The sequence below is a fragment of the Ctenocephalides felis genome, unplaced genomic scaffold (genome assembly GCF_003426905.1).
Source record: "Ctenocephalides felis isolate EL2017-DRISC unplaced genomic scaffold, ASM342690v1 CF-g0.4_SCAFFOLD_01492, whole genome shotgun sequence".
Classification (NCBI taxonomy): domain Eukaryota; kingdom Metazoa; phylum Arthropoda; class Insecta; order Siphonaptera; family Pulicidae; genus Ctenocephalides; species Ctenocephalides felis.
Window position 1 is genome coordinate 39,721,342 of NW_020537646.1, and position 15,982 is coordinate 39,737,323.

The 15,982-nt window shown below is 26.7% G+C and overlaps 1 protein-coding gene across 1 annotated transcript in view; it reads right to left on the reverse strand.

Annotated features, from left to right (window-relative positions):
• The window catches only part of LOC113371226, a 35,151-nt gene extending 20,668 nt beyond the window's left edge, over positions 1 to 14,483 (reverse strand). The window contains exon 1 of the mRNA XM_026611864.1: positions 14,387 to 14,483. The gene's annotated coding sequence lies outside the window, so the exon portion shown is untranslated. The remainder of the gene's footprint in view (positions 1 to 14,386) is intronic.
• Between the last annotated feature and the right edge of the window lie 1,499 nt (positions 14,484 to 15,982).

A 15,982-nucleotide genomic window follows, 5' to 3' on the forward strand; every position in this document is an offset into this window, starting at 1 on the left:
CAACCTAATATATCATAATAATAATCAAATTAGCGGTGCATGACTTAAGACTGACTTAAGAATTGCTGGAACTTTCCGTACCGTAGAATTTTGAATTTCACTGATTTTTTTTTCAGCGATCACGCTACGTAACTGTTTTAGGGATAAAATATCGAAGCGCGTGAGCGCTGTGTCGCCATCTAATGTTTAAACATTATAAATCTTGATATAGAACCCATAGAAATATAAAGAAAATTTGTACCTATTATTAAAACTGCCATAAAATATCTGATAATTTGATATGCATATGCCTGATGATCATTTTTGTCAACATTTTTAACTTTTTTTTTCTAGGTCTCCGAAAGCGGTATACCTGCCTTCCCAAAAATTTAATCAATTTTTCATTCCGTCAATACAAGTGAAAAGCTTTTTGAATCATTCAAATCGGATGCTCCATTCTCTCAAAACCTGAATGGCCATTTTCTGCACTTTTTGCGCTTGTCCTCAAAACGGCTAGACCTGCCTTTGCTAAAAACTAATCAGAATGTCTTCCCAGCAATAGTAATCAAATGTTTTTTGAATCATTCAAATCGGTTGATCCTGCGCCCGAATTCTTGGACGAAAAATTGTATCCAAAGATACACAAACACATACACATACATCCATTTTTTCTAAAGTATGTTAGAAACATTTGAAACGTAAAATAAGCATAATTTTATTTTGTTTTTAATTTTTTTGCGATTACCTACTATAACTTACTCTACGAGAAGTTATTGATACTCTTCTAAGACAAAGACAAATTTTTATCCATTATTTTAATAACTTTAGAAAAATTTTGGGTCTGTATTAGATATGAATTTTCTTAGCTCTTTCTGATATAGATTTTCCTTTAATCTTTCTTATATAACATACTAAAAAACTATTGGAACAACATACTAAACATACTAAAAAACTATTAGAACAACTAATTAGAGCATTCATCCCCATAACAATAAATCGTATGGTCATTTAAAGTTTTATAAATGTTGTCAAATACTGTTATGAATTGCGTATCGCTTAATTGAAAGTGTTTGTTCGTAATTGTTTAAACACTTTATATTAAGAAAAAAACATATTTTAGTAGAATGCATTTGCAGTATAATCTCGCTAATTCGACACTATTATAAAACCAGAGGGTGTCGGATTAGTGAAATGCCCGAATTACTAGTTTATAGTGAAAAAGTCATAATATTATTAAATAGTGGAAAAATTTCCAACTAATCTCCAAAAAATTGTTGTTTCGATCGCTAGGGGTGTCGGATTATAAGAGGTGTCGGTCACACGAAGTGTCGGATTAGCAAAATTCTACTGTATATTCAAGAAAATTTGAATTACAATCTCTTTTTTTCAAACAATTTTCAGTTACATTAAGTAATTCAGTATTAGTAAGTCAGCTAAATAATTAGCATACGTAATACTCCACTTTCCATTCCTTTCGAGAAGCATTGATTTACATGGATTTTCGTTATGTAGAAAAGTTTAAATAACATAAGTATAAAAACGATCACGTAGTATAAATAATACAAGTGCATAACATCGCGTTGTGTGTACAACATAGAAGAAACATTATCAACGCAATCAAAAAAGGTTATTTGTATTCACAGGAACCCGGTTGCGCAAATCACAATTTCAATTCTGTACGCGTGAGCGTTCGAAGAAATGTTTGGCATTTTTTTATTTTGCGTTCACAGCAGGCATAAATAATGAATTTAAGGTCACTTTTTCATTATTATCAGTTCATGAAATACTTCAAGTGTTTCAATTGTATGTAATCACTTAAAAATCAACGGATTTTTTTTTTCATTTAGATATAGATTTACAACTCTCCACTCTGGCACCTTTGGAAAACATGATCATTCGTGAAAAAACATTGTATTAATAATGACATATTGAAGAATCAACCCAATAGTTTTTTGGAGTTTAATACACATATTATTAGGATATTCTAATGAATTAATATAAAACTAGGCTTCAATAGTGAGGGCTTTGATCCTTGGCAACCAAAGGTTTCATGTTCGATGACCATCTCTGAGAGCCTAATATCAAGCAGTGATATCAGTTTCACTTGATCTAAAATATGTATACAAGTGAAAATAGTCATTCCATAGTTCATCAAATGAAAAATATACCGCGAATATTAGATAAATTCTAGTAATAAAACTATTTCAACAAATAGGTCGACCGATGAGCTCTCTGAAAGGCCACGGAGTTAAAAAGTAGTAGCACAACAAAGTATACGACTGTTCCAAAATTACTATTTTTTTATAGATTTTTAATTACAATCTGTCACGCTTAGGACATTCAGTAATTGGTTTTTACTTTATTATATGGATTTTTTGAATGGATGGCAACCCAGTAGTTGTCCAATCCAATTATGACTAATTAACTATACTCGAAGTATTTGTTGACATTTTTATTGTATATATGCAGCTATACCCACGAGAAGCGATTTTTACATGAGGCTATATTTGAGATCTATAACCTCAAGTGGAAATTTGACATAAAAAAATTACTAATATGAAGCTAAAGTGTGTTATTCCTCTTAATAATTATAAGATGCAAATTTAATTTTCATTCAGAATCGATTATTTTTCATAAATCGCTATTATTATACCACATTACAATTTTCTTTCAGAACTTCTTCTATAGTTCTCTGCTGGTAAAGAAATTGGACAAAACATAGGATTTTATAGAATAATATTAACTTTTGTAGTTTATTAGGTATCAAATTCTCTATTAATAATGATATTACTTCAATAATTATAAATCAATCGACAGAATCTTTTCAAATTTCTTGAAAGACCTACTTTTTAAAGTGATGATACTCAAATTTCATAACTCTCTCCTCAATAAGTTAGTTAGTCTGATCCCAAAAATCCACTAATTTTCTAGTTAGTGGAAAGCAATCAACTATAAATTGCGGCATTAATTTTTATTTTCAATTAAATGAATAGTTATTGCTAATTGAACTTACTGCAAAATTTTGACAAAATACCACCGATGTAATTTGTTGTTATAAGATTATCTCTAACAAAACGCTGATTCAGAATCAGAATCAGTGATTCTAATGTTAGAATAGATTCTAATATTAGATATTAGAATCAGTGATTCTAATAAATATTGTTATTATTTTTCTTAGACCAACACTGACAACTTCGGTCATTTCTTACAGTGAGGAAACAGATTTTACATAAATATAAAAAATGTACTTTCTACTCGTGGCATAGACTTAAAAAACAATAATGAAATCTTTTATATATTCCTAAAAATACAAAATTAGTACCAAAAATTTCCGATCATTCCACATTTTGCAATTAAGACCTGTCGCACAATTTACAGTTTCAACTAAATAAAAGATATTTTTATGACTGCTTTAACAAATATAGAATTTATTGAATTATTTTTTTATAAAACCTATAATCATGTGTGTTTTATATATCATATATAAGGCATTCAATTTTATTGGTAATAAATTTTAAACAACCTAAGCACGTGTTACAAAACTAAAAATCGAAAACAGGTTACTCATAAATTTTGACGCAGGCAAATTAAATATATAATTTATAGTCAGTTCAAACCATTTTTTGCGTCGACGTCGTTAAAACAGAAAACTTGATCTAATTTGATCCAATTTTAAATAATTGTAAATTTGAAATTCTAATTAAATGGAGCTAATTAATGCTGCTTTTAATTTGAAACTTGAGCTCATATTTTTTTTTCAAACATTTATTTCTAATGGCTAATTGAATCAATACTTTTCTAAAATGCAAACTAATTATATACGTAAAAATTTACGTTAAGTAAAAATTACTTTTGCTTAAGATTGCTATTAAATTTTTAAGATATTTTAACGTTAGTTTTATCAACTAGTATTTCCAAACATTCAACCAAAAATATAAATGATTTGCAGTTTTATTTATTTAATTTGCGTTTTAGTAATATAACATCAATAATATTAATTCGTTCTGATAGGTATTTATTGGGCATATATTTTCTTTTGTTAAGCCTTTAATAAACGCCCGGATTTTTTTTATTTAACTTTGTAATAGTTACACACAGAAAGAAATTAAGTAATTGATACTATGACAAAGTAGATAAATACTAATAAGACCAATCATTTTTCTATATTTTTTATGAAGATTATACATATTTTAAACATCTGTTTCAAAATAAGATTAAATGAAAGAATCCGAGAAAATAATTAGGATCAATCATTGGGGATTTTATGCGCACAAACAATATAATTTTATGTTTTTAGTTTTTGACTTCTTATAGTATATATTCCAGTTTTTTTAAAATAATTTTTCGCTGATCTTTCAACATTTAAAATATCTCTTCTTCTTTATCTTTATATACATAATTTATATAAAGATAAAAATTATTCAAGAGCTATTTGCATGTTCAATTCAAAAACTGTTCTTCAATAAAATTGCGCCAATTGTGAAAGTGATTAATATGACCCAATTGTAATTTGATAATTATGAGTAAAATTTGGAAAAACTTTGAACTTACATAATTAAAAAATATTATCAAAATCAAATGTAAATTATACATACAAAATACTATATGAAAAGTATGAACTTTCATATTTGAACTAAAAACCTGAAAAATAGTTCTTTTCTATTTCTAATTATATTCAGTTTTGACAAATTTATTTACAAATTTGCATAAAATATTATTAAAAATCATAAATGATGTTCATAGAGATAATTAATGGTTTAGCATATATTAAATAAAACATGGAATCTATCATCTTCAAATTAAAAATTAAAATTCTTAGCCTATTAGTATAATAAATTATTCATCGATTATATTAGCATTTCGAAATACAATGGAAACGCGTCAAGTTTATAAATTACATTTACAGTATACAATGTTTTCAACGTATTTAGGAATACGAATAATCCTTGTTGAAGGAAATTGAAGACAACCATACTCTTATAAGAAACTTAGTAAATTTTTTATCAAAGATAGTATTTATTAATTATATTAAAGTTAAAATTTAGTAATAAAGAATACTATTTACTTGATTATTTGCTTAAAATATTGTTTATTAGAAATTATTGTATACGTTTGATGGTCAACGTCACTTTTTGAAGTTTGCCTTGCCAATTGATGTTCTTTATTTTTATTTTTATATTTATTTATTTAAGGCTTTTAACCAGTCGATTATTTAGCCCACCATTACAATTTTTATAAATACATTAACAAAACTCATTAAAAATGTACAAAGAATATATTTATTTAATACTACTTAATAGTTATTGCAACATTCAAATGTTTATACATTTATATATGTTCTTTATATACTTATATTATTTTATTAGAATGTTTTAAATTCAAATGTCTATACCTTTATATATGTTCTTTATATACTTATATTATTTTATTAGAATGTTTTAAATTCAAATGTCTATACCTTTATATATGTTCTTTATATACTTATATTATTTTATTAGAATGTTTTAAATTCAAATGTCTATACCTTTATATATGTTCTTTATATACTTATATTATTTTATTAGAATGTTTTAAATTCAAATGTCTATACCTTTATATATGTTCTTTATATACTTATACTATTTTATTAGAATGTTTTAAATTTAAATTGTGGATATAAATGCTAACTTATATGAATTTCAGCACGGCCGGAAAGAGCTTTTTTATGGAAACATATCATCAACTACATTTTTAAATAAAAATGAATACAGCTTGATATCAAGTAGCCCTAAATCCTACCATGGCGCTATGAAACCCCCATTCTGTTTTTGCTATTAATATAATTATATAGCAATTTGAACGTAAGAGTCCTATGAACTGTTATGATGAAGTTTCTTAACTTAGTGGCTTAATTTAGAAGGCAACTCAAAGATTTTTTTTATTAACTCTTTTATTTACAACTGTCCAGTAAAGGACATTTAGTAAATTTAATGAATTTACAATAGTCCGCCGAAAAGGGACTTTGTATACTACATTGGCGTGTTGGAAAAAACAGCTCAGTTTTTTCCTTTCGATATAAAATTCACAATATTTACTTATTGAATAATTTCTTATAAATAATGATTAAGTTATTTCCATTTTTTTCAGAACTGATTGACTTTACTATATTTGATATATTTTTATTATTAGAATTTCCCTAATAGTGTTGATTATTACAAAAATATAACCACGCGTTCTGAAATTTGGAAAAAAATCCATTTGCACTTGGTGTCGTAAAAAGTGTCCTATAGTTGGGGTAGCATAACTTTTTTCCTCCTCTAGCTTCTATATATAATTTTATGTTTTATTTTCAATATTCAATCTTATAAAATGACTTTGTTTAATAATGATTGCAAAATAATTTAATTTTGAATTATATTTTAAAGCTATTATTTTTCCTCCACTATTATTTCAATTAATCTATTACATTAGAATATATTTTATAAATACATATATTTTATATTTCCCTTATAATTAGTTGAATTACAATCATCACCATTATTATTTCGTCATTAGTACAATGTTTTTGAAATTTAAAGTAGTCGCTGGCAAATAATTAACTAAGGAACTCTCCATCCCTCAAATATATATATTTAACTTCCCATAGGGTAATTAAATTCCCGTAGATAAAAATGAAAATGTTTATGTATCTTTACGTTTCAAATGTATCTGAACATTTTGGCGTAACTTAGAAAAAAAGGTGTGTGTGCGCTTGTGAGTGGGTGTGTGGTGCTCGTATGTATGTGCGGATACAATTTTTGTCGACGATTTCAAGAGCACGGATCAACCGATTTGAATAATTTAAAAAACATTCGATTCGTATTGATAAGGAGACGTGCTGATTAGTTTTTGGTAAAAGCAGGTACAGCCATTCCGAAGATAGTGAACAAAAAGTGCCAAAAATGATAATTCAGTTTTCGAGAGGACAAAGCGTCTGATTTGTTAACTACGCGGAGCTTACGCGCTTTGATATTTCGACCCTAAATTTGCCATACAGCGCGGTTGCTTAAAAAAAATGTTCAAAATTAATCAAAATACAAAAAAAATCGAAACATAAAGAAAAATCTAATTTTTCGAAAATCATATTTTTTTAAAAAATATAAATTTCTCAAAAATCAATTTTTTTGAAGTTTTGCAAAGTTTTTTTTTAATAATTTAGGTTTCGGTACGGAAAGTTCCAGCAGTTTGCCTTAAGGCACAATGCCATGCACCACTAGTTTGATAGTTTGATTTTTCTTATTTTATTCATTGTCAAACTTTCAGAAAGTCAAAAACCAATTCTTCTTTTCCAAATTTCCTACAAGCACTAACGTATTCTTCACATACGTGACATATTTAACTTTACAACACTAAAATTTGAATTTCGCCCGGAGGTCGACAATTTTGTAACGGTACGCCTCGCCATTCTTCTCACATCTCACATATACCTATCGATTTCCGATGGAATGTTTTTTGCCATATCATTTGCATTTCTATCTTCAATTTATACCGTACGTAGATTTTTTACATGACTTTGGCGTGCTTCAGTTTTATCGGGAAGTCAGACTAGCGTCTTGTCAGTGTCACACGACAAATAAAACTAGAATACATGAATAGATGTACGTAGTCAAACTATAGTTTCGATACAAGAAACTTCACTAATGGAAAAATGATACAAACACTACATTGCCAAATATTAATCAAACTAGTGGTGGATGGCATCGTGCCTTAAGGCAAATTGCTGAAACTTCCCGTACCGTAATTCGAGTACCGTAAACATTCGAGAAATGACAAAAATCAATCATCGTTTTGAATAATTTCAAATAGATTATTTATTATAAATACATACTGTAAACTTATAAGTCTTTTATAAATTAGGCGACGACGTATTCTACAGATAACTTTGTGTAGTATGTTTAAAAGAAATTTGTTCTTTTTTTAAAAATTTGTTTTCTTTTGATAATTTAGATTTCTTTTGATAATTTAGATTTCTTTCAAAATTTAGAAATTTAAAGTTTGAAATCTTTTGGATTTTTTTTAAATTTGATTTTTTTTTTGAGAATTTGAAATTTTTTTAAAATATTGTTTTTTTTTTGAAAATTTCGAAATATTATTAAATTTTTGTAAGAAATCGTTTTTTCTTAAATTTGATATCTTTTTAAATTTTTAAAAATTTACTTTTTTTGAAAATGATGAAAAATTTCGAAAATTTGAATTTAACTGATTTTTTTTTGAAAATTTTGTTTTCTTTTTAAATTTTTAAAATTTCAAAATTTTCTGTAAAAACATATTTTGCACACCGTCTACTCAAGCACAGTATTTTTGAATAAATTTAATCGGATGATCCGTTTTCTCAAAACCTGAATTACAATTTTAGGCTCTTTTTTGGTTTCGCCAAAAGCTAATCAGCACGTCTCCTTATCAATACATATCGAATGTTTTTTGAATTATTCAAATCGCTTCATCCGTGTTCCCGAAATCGTCGACGAAAATTTGTATCCGAACACACACACACGCACATACACCCACACACATACACACACATACACGTACATCCATTTTTTTTAAGGTATGCCAAAATATTCAGAAACCTCTGAAACGTAAAGATATATAAAAATTTTCATTTTCGATTTTTTTGCGATTAGTATAACTTGCCCAACAGGAAGTTAATAATTATTTAAACAAAATATTTAACTCTTCTGGGAGTTTGATGAAACTTTGCATGGTGATAAGGTTGATAGTCAAACCGAACCCCTTATAATATTAGGTTGTCAAATATCTCCCTTTCGCTTTTTTGCTCTTGGTTTATAATACAAAAAGGCGGAAGGGAGATATTTGACAACTATAATTAAAATTAAACAACTTCTCAGGGACCTAAAATATTTTAAGGTGTTTGGCTTGACTAACAACTCTTATCACCATGCGATGTTTCATCAAAGTCCAAGAAGAGTAAACCTAAGGTTCTCGTCCAAGAAGAGTTTTTCTACTTGAAGTTTCTATGCTTTTTGATAATAAAATATAGAAATTTTAGTGCCAAAGAAGTCTAGCAACAAAACATCTAGAGCTCACTTAACAGTCCTCAAAACCTAAAAAATTTGAAAGACACATTGTGAAACGGCTTCTTGACAATAATCGCCAATCTACAAGAAAATACGACAGCGTATTTTTACATTTAAATATATAATATAAATTACACAAGATAAAATTATATTATTGTTAAAATATTATTAAAATGTTAAATTAAGCAATAAAATTAACAGATTAATTTAATTTATTTAAGTAAGTTAATGGAAAAATGGAAAAAAAGTTCTGTGGCAACTAGTCAATAGCTCAGATTGTTGGGTTATAATTTAACTCTTGTAGCTGTGTTTTGTATTAAACACTGATTTGATTTGTATTTGTTTCAGTTCTTATCACTGATTTGTCACTAAGTTATAATGAAAGAAGATATATTTATTTATTATTTATTAAACATGTTATTTCGCAGACTTTACTTTTAGAAGTGTACAATTAGTCCCAACAACTATCGGCTACCTCCTCTACCAGGGGTAGCAACCATCCCGTGTAAAATCTCAATGCCATGAAGATTGTCACCTTCATGGCCAATGTAATAAAATGAAAATACGTCCGAACATCATATGTAACTTGTAGCCGTAGCTTTTTTTAAATAAAATACAAATCAAAATTAAAATATTTAAATAAAACGATTAACGTTTTGATAATGCTATTTATTATATATTGCTATTTATTTTACCTTTCTCATATATCTCTGTCGAATTGATCAAAAATGATGTTCTATTCATTCTAAAATTAAGTTAACTACAAAACTTGATAATAAAAATTATTAGAAAAATTTACTGTCCCATGAAATAATGATTGACAAAATGTCGCATAAAATCGATAAAAAATCATCAGTTTACATCCTACAAATATAATTTAAAAATACATTTCTATTAATTTGGCAATATAATACTGAACAATATTCTCATAGAAAAAACAGATACGTAACGGTTTCGTTTTTTATTTTAAACTCAATTTTACGTCCAAGGCGATAAATCACTAGTTTTTTTATTGATATTATGGAACAAATTAAGTGTAATTAATTATGATATAATATACAGCACCATTTAGAAATCATTTACACGGAGTAAATGTAATTGAATATTAATATGTCTATTAATTCTTCACTGAACAGATTTTTTTATATTCAATTAATGAATATTATTTATAATAAATTGTATCAACGCAATTGCATATGAAAAATGTATTAATCAACAATAAATAATGTTTACTTAGCTTTAATAAAGTCATAATTTCTATCCAATTGTTTTATTATTCCATAAAAACTTCAAAATTATACACATCTACACCGTGATAACCTGGTCAATGTTAACTAATAAAAATCTATATTTTCCTATAAATTTATTTCAAGAAGTCATTAAAATCGCCATATAACAAACATTTCTTCACAATTCTGGCAGTAAATCACATCGTACGGGATAAATTAAATATTAACACACCAACATTGGAAACTTTTATGCATCCACCATGATAGTGTGCAGGAGATTATACTAAACACGAAAACCTCAAAACATTATGGAAACCATAACTTCTCAAATGTAATACGAAGAAGCGTGGAATTCATGAAATGATTCAAATCATTTTTTATGATTTATTATACATGTAATTAATTGACAAATTGAATTAAATCACAACCAGGGCCGGATTCAGATATTTGGCGCCCTGGGGCACTGACGAAAATGCCGCCCCAATCCTTGAAATTTCACTTAAATAGTTTTTATGTCTCATATTTGTAAAATTAAAATAATTATCTAAAAGTTTGCAGAAAATTTATTACGCATTACATACTATAATAATATAACAAACTTACTGAAAGTGACATTTTGCCTTAAGGCAAGTTGCATGAACTTCCCGAAACTTTTAATAATTGACTTGATTAACCGAAATTAAGATTTTAATTTTTAAGGGCACATTTAAATTATTACAGTAAGATATAATAAGAAACGATAATTACATTGAATAACTTTTAAATTTTTTACATCGGTCCGTTTTTTGAGAGTTTTTGAGAAAACGTCGAAGAAAGGTCAATAATACATAAACATGTACATACTTTTCATACATTTTGGTGTCGTTCGATTCAGAATGGCTTAAAACGTCGAAAAATCAAAATTACAATCGTATTATGTTTTATTAATTATATTTTTTGAAATACAAAATATTAAGAAGAATTAGTTAATTATATTGAATAGATTTTTTTTCTCACTTTCCAAATTTTGTCGCCCCAGAAAATTTGCCGCCCTGGGCACTAGCCCAGACTGCACCTACTGTAAATCCAGCACTGATCATAAGATTTCCTATTATTTCAAAAACCAAAAATAGTGTTTTTATGTTGGTTTATTTTATTGTTCCATAGCTTCAAAATATTCTAAATAATATATCTTGCAATTTGAGATGTTTTTTTTTAATATTTGCAATCTATATAGTATATAGATATATAATGATCAATAAGATCAATAATTTAAACACATAACGAGTATACTCATCAATACATAAAATTTTAGTACTTTGAAATTTGAAAATGTTTTTTTTTCAGAAATTGTTATCTAAATAAAATAAGTAATAGTCAAAGTTTAATATGTATGACAAGTATACTAGACAATAAAGAAAAATCAGCATCTGCTCCATGACGATTATACTTGTTAATCACAGTTCACTAGTTAGATAATGATCATATTTGTTTACAGGAAAGCAACTCAATGGTTGTCCTTTTCTAAGTGTGTTGGAACACGAAAACATACATATATAGGGTATAATAATTAGTAAAAATAAATGTCACTACTACTTGATATCAGAAAGTCCAAAATGTAGAATTCAATCCGAGACATTGTGATTGGAATCACAGATGCTTACCGCCCGTTTTTATAAAATATTTTTAAATCTTCTTTATTAATTAATAACAAAACTTCACGTATATAAATAGTTAATACCATCAAAATAGTCTAAACAATCAGATTTCTTTTTTTCATCAAAACAATGATGTAACTGAAGAACCTTTCAAAATTTAAAGATTAATTTTACATAAATCATAATGATAAAGTATTTATTTAGATAGAATTAAGTTTAATTTAATTATGTTAAAACCAAATTTATCTAATGAAGTTACACCGTATAAATAATCTGATAAAATTTAGACTATTAAAAAATGTGATTTGCACGAATTTGAAGCGTTTGTGAAATATTGTAACAGAAATTCGTTTTGGTTGCAAAAACGTAAAGCATCAAGTGGTAAATGTTTGCATAATTGTAATTACATTAAAGATTGTTTTTGTTAGAATAGAAGTCAAAATTCGGCATTATATAAGCTGTTGTTATAATCGCTAATGATAGCCTATTAAAAGATAATCCAATTCCTATTCGATTTTTAATATATTTTTATTGGATGACAATCCAATGTGTGTCTATATCTAACCATGGTGATAATTTTTCCTTCAGTAATGACCAAAAAGGACAGTTTTCAATTGCAAACATGTTCATAATATCAAAGTTATTTAAAGTCAATACATTTTGGAAAATACAATAGCAAGGTTTTTCAACTGCAACGATTTTAGAAAAATGCACTGATGAATATATCTAAAAAGTATTTAGTCATAAATATTCCTTAAATAGTCAAACTTCAATCACCAAAGAAGGTTTTATTAAGATTTAATTAGCTGATAAAGACAATCATTTTTGCTATGTTCAAATTACTCTCGGATGGCTTTAAACTAGAGTCATTTTCGAAAGATTTAAAGGAAATAAATTATCAATAATTATATTTAAAGAAGGACAGTGATGTTACTGACAAATATTTTGCATTTTTTCAAAGGTAGATGTTAATTTTTGCTTTTTGTTATTTTTTTTAAATTGTTACTGCAGAATAATGTTAACAAGGAACCAATTCTATAAAATGATGATTAATTTATTTTAATTTATAAATGAATTTTCATAACAACATTGAGTACACACTTATATTTCACTTGAGTCACTCTTAAATTTTTCTAAAAGAATGGTACTCAAAGCACTTTCAAGATTTGCATTGAATTTTGAGAATCCCTGCTGAGCACACATAGAAAATAGCCGAGCGCACAGATTGCACTTAACAGGAATAAAAAATACATAATGTTCTTTGTGTGTGTTCACAAACACACATGTAAAAACACAGGTGCAACAGATTCAACAGGTAAAAACGAATATATCCACTTAGGAATACGCCTACAAGACTGAAGGGAAAATAATATGTAGTAATATTTCACTACTTTTTTGTTAGAAAAGAAGGCTTAAATTTTATGTTTAGAATTATGTAACAAAATAATTGAAATATGCAAGACTAAAATTAATTATTATCAAAATTTAATTAAGATATAATTTAGTACATTAATAAAAGGTGAACCATTGGATTTTTCTTTTAAAATTCTATGTTATTTGTCAAATTAATTACTCAATGTCTTTCTATATAGATAGATTGTGATTTATAAAAAAAAAATATATACCTATACTTTTTTTTAAAATTTGAGAACATGTGCGTTATGATTTACAAAAATTTTGGTGTCACGTGGTTAAACTACCATAAATTATTCTCACCAAAAATTCAAGTTTCATAAAAGCGTTTAGAGAAAATATAAGACAAAAATACTTTCTATAGGTATGAGATATAACACATATATATTTACATATGTTTATAGATTTAACAATAATTAAACTATTCATTACCAAGTATATAATATATAATTAAGAAAAAGGTTGACTTTAAATAATACTTTTTTTATTTGCATAGATTTATTGCCGATCAAAATAACATAATTTTTTAAGACAATATGCTGTGTGTAAATGCATTTAAAGAAATTATCTCCTATGAGATATCTCTTTTTTATTTTTTGACATTTCATTTAAGGTCGTATGGCCATTTTTTTTCAATCTTCGAGTAGGAGATTTCTCGCTTAATTTTTTTAAATATTTTTTGGCAGACCTGATAATTTTTTGTAGTATTTTTTGCTAAATAATAATACTAATTTTTTTCAACTCACGATCATCGTCTATGCAGGTAATTTCATTAATTCATTGACTATTATTTTCGCTTTTATATAAATCAGCAATATTCATCGTCTCGGAGTAATCTTCGAGTTACTTAAAATACTATCGCGCACGAGATTAAATTATAAATATTATTTTTTTTATTGTTAAGATCAGTTATTTATATATTTAAATGAATATTTAATGTAATATTATTATTATTATTATTCTATAACATTGTTGCATACAATTCAAAAGATTAAAATTTCATATAAAGACATGCAAGACAAGTAGTACACCTCATTTAGAAAGTAAACAATAAGAACATTGTGAAACTTACCTTTCTCAGAAACTGTTCATATAGCGAAAAATCGTCAAAGTAGCATTCCAAATTAACACTAATTCATAATAATGTGTTCTTTGTATATAAAATCAAAATAAACAACTTGGAAAAACAATATATATAAACGTTGTATTGTTATTGTTCAATATTGCACACGATTCACTCGCAAACTGATTCGTTCTTTCAATATATTAAAAACCACATTTTAAATACTAAAACACATATTTGTATATAACAAAGTTATTTTATCACGTAAAAAATAATTATTTTGAAAATTCCTCGAGTGTTTATATTACAGTTTTTAAACCACTTTTTCAAAACTACAACTACAACCAAGTCCTTTCACAACAACTGTATTTTTATTACACACTAAACACCTTAAAATGATTGTTTTCAATATGTTTTTATTATTTTATAAAACTTTGCCACGAATATTATTTTCTTTTAAAGAAAAATTGTTAACACCTCCTTGCGCAATAGAAACCATTCGCGAACTGAAATCTTCGACGTTACACCTGGCGGTGTGCAAATTAACTAGAACCATGTCGCCATTTTATTATTTTGACAGTTTCAAAACGCAAACCGTAATTTTAGTACGTAGATAGACTACGAGATGTGGGCGACATGTCCATTTAGTGGCGTTCTAAACCATTTCTCAAATGTTATATTTCATAAGCTTCCAATTGTTCTAAAACTTTTTACGAATAATTACTCTAACACAGGGTTTCTTAAGCTATGGGTCGCGACCACAAATGGGGTCGCGGGGAAAGTATCTCGGGTTGCAACTGATTTTAATGTCAAATATTCATATCGTTTTATAACATCACATCTTGATTTTTATATGTTCTCAACAAATTCTTAAACTATATAGTTTCATATGTATATGTATATGATATGTATAATAAATAAATATATAAATAAGCCTTTTTTTCTTGCCTTTTTACAGATTTTTACATGGATATTTACTTTCATATGTATATGTATATTGTTACCAAATATATAAATTATTTAAAAATATTAATTTATTGTTTTATATCTGTGGGGTCATCAAGACACTCGCAGTCATAAATGGGGTCGCCAAGAAGTTTGCAATCGTAAATGGGGTCTCGAAGGACAAAAGTTTAAAAAGCCCTGTTCTAACTAATTACGACCTACACTTAATTACTGCTCAATCAAACATTTGACAAAATATATTTGAAACTATAGTATATATGCTTGCTTAAATGACGTTTATTTTTACGGCAAGTTGCATAAAATTCCAAAATGTTGAGAAGATAACTGATTAATTCATTCATTAATAAGAATTGAGATTTAGCTACTTTTAAAATAGTGACGATACATTTTTTAACTGTTTATTTTGAAAGACAAGATTTCGATTTTTATTGGAATCTAGTTAATGCAAATTGCAATTTCCAATTAATATATTCAACACGTTATAAATTCAAAGCGCACGCGTCATAAACTTGAAATGTTTTTAACTTCCCGTAGGGTAAATTATGGTAATCGGCAAAAAAATCGAAAATGAAATTTTTTATAAATCTTTACGTTTCAAAACCTTCTGAACATTTGGCATACCTTAGAAAAAATGGATAT